At 46.2% G+C, this 2,286-nt stretch overlaps 1 non-coding gene across 1 annotated transcript; it reads right to left on the bottom strand.

Moving 5' to 3' along the window:
• Window positions 1-1,053: 1,053 nt before the first annotated feature.
• On the bottom strand, window positions 1,054-1,126 carry TRNAG-CCC (transfer RNA glycine (anticodon CCC)). Its single transcript has one exon. It is a non-coding gene; the product is annotated as a tRNA-Gly (tRNA).
• Between the last annotated feature and the right edge of the window lie 1,160 nt (window positions 1,127-2,286).

Genomic DNA, 2,286 nt, shown 5'->3' with positions numbered 1-2,286 from the left:
TCCCACGGACTGTATAGAACATGGGGTCGCAAAGAATCAGACATGAATTGATGCTTTTGAACTGTGGTGTTGGAGAAGACTCTTGAGAGTTCCTTGGACTGCAAGGAGATCCAACCAGTCCATTCTGAAGGAGATCAGCCCTGGGTGTTCTTTGGAAGGAATGATGCTAAAGCTGAAACTCCAATACTTTGGCCACCTCATGTGAAGAGTTGACTCATTTGAAAAGACTCTGATGCTGGGAGGGATTGGGGGCAGGGAGAAGGGGACGACAGAGATGAGATGGCTGGATGGCATCACTGACTCGATGGACGTGAGTCTGAGTGAACTCCGGGAGATGGTGATGAACAGGAGGCCTGGCATGCTGCGATTCATGGGGTCGCAGAGTTGGACACGACTGAGCGACTGAACTGAACTGAACTGAACTGAGCGACTTTCACTCGTACACTTGTAAGTTATTAGGGAATCACTGACCAAAAGTGCCCGTCTTGGCCAAGAGCAATGATAACCACTCACACGTGTTGTCTCACAACAGAAGGTCCCTGTGAGGAACGTAGTGCTGCCTCTGAAAACAAACCAGAATTCAGGAGGGGCCAAAAGGAGGGAGGAGACACCAGCCCATAATATTGTCCTATCAGCCTCCTAGAATCCTTTGCACTGGCGTCTATGTTGGCTGAGAGAAGCCTGTGTCACCAGGGACCTGAGTTCTGACCTGAGTCAGACCAAATATGTGCCAAGCAAGATGTCTGGCCAGAGACAACCCAGAAACTAATCCCATCCCCTTGAAACTTGAGGCTGTGAGCCACATGGCAGAGCAGTTCTCCTGGATTCCCTTACCCTGATGCTCTCTGCCTGGGTGCTCTTTCCCAACAAAGACTTTCTCTTTGTCAGCATGTGTGTCTCCTCAGACAATTCATTTCTGAGCGTTACTTTTTGTTTGTTTGTTTTTTAATACTTGCTTTTTAAAAAAATTTTGGCTGTGCTAGGTCTTAGTTGTGGCACGTGGGTTCCTTAGTTGTGGTATTCGAACTCTTAGCTGTGGCATATGGGATCTAGTTCCCTGACCAGGTATTGAACCAGGGCCCCCTGTATTGGGAGTGCAGAGTCTTAGCCACTGGACCACCAGGGAAGTCTGAGTGTTAGATAAGAGCCCACTCTAGGGCCCTGGAAGGGGGTCCCCCTTCCTGCAACAAAATTATAAGATAGAAATATTCACTAAAATATCTTTTAATAAAATTTAATATATAAATATTTTTAAAAGTTAAAATATTGTAGTGAAGAACGGACTAGGTAAAACAAAGCTGGCTATAGGATGTATGTAAGCCAATTATGGGAAGAAACTTCCATTTCATAAAAACATTAAGTAAGAGACTATATGACAGTCGGAGGGCTCCCCTGATTCCACCATGACACTTGGCCTGAAGAGGAGAAGATGTTGAGAGAAGACACGTGAACAGAGGTCTTGTCGAGCAAAGCTGACTTGCTATGTGGCCCCAGAGCTCAGGATGCCTCCCAAGCTTTCTTCTCCCTGCCCCCTGCCATCTCCCCGCCCATCACCACTCAACACGCTGAACTGGCCAAAGCAGCTTCTCTGTGACTAGTGCTCAGCAGCCAAGGCTATTGCTTCACACAGCGCTGCACAGATGTTAAAAATGGATCCCAGGGCAAAGTTTCATGGGAGCCCCTACCTGGGCCTTCCCACCCATGAGTGGAACTGAGTTTGGCTGAACAAGGAGAAGTTTCTCAAAGAGTGAGAAAGCACGTGTGTTTATTCTTCAGCGAGGAGAGGCTGTTTAGCCTAGGAGTTTGGGTGAAGTGGATTCTCTGCCGTGGGAATAGCCTCAGGCAAGTATAGACTCCAAAGTAGCTGAGTGGACAGAAGCCCCAACCCTCTCCCCACCTTTCCCTTTCAGGCTAAGCTCTAACCAGGACTCCACAGCCCCAGGACCAAACCCACTACAGAGAGGGGAGCAGAGTAGCCTCCATCAGCATTTTCAGCCACTAGAACTCAGCCTGCTTCAGAGTCCAGCTTTGGTTTGGGGCTTTTATTTTTTTTAATATATTCATTTTTTTCTCATTTTCTTTTCTTTTCTTTTTACAGATTAATTATTTCTACTTTTAATTAAAAAGTTTATATAGTCAACTTTTTTTTCGTGGGTTTTTTTTAATTTTAGTTTTTTATTTTATAAATTTTAAAATCTTTAATTCTTACATGCGTTCCCAAACATGAACCCCCCTCCCACCTCCCTCCCCATAACATCTCTCTGGGTCATCCCCATGCACCAGCCC

This window comes from Ovis aries, chromosome 12, assembly GCF_016772045.2.
Source record: "Ovis aries strain OAR_USU_Benz2616 breed Rambouillet chromosome 12, ARS-UI_Ramb_v3.0, whole genome shotgun sequence".
In the NCBI taxonomy this organism is placed as follows: Eukaryota; Metazoa; Chordata; class Mammalia; order Artiodactyla; family Bovidae; genus Ovis; species Ovis aries.
Note: the sequence above shows the minus strand (reverse complement) of the source record. Positions and strands in the feature narration are given on the sequence as shown.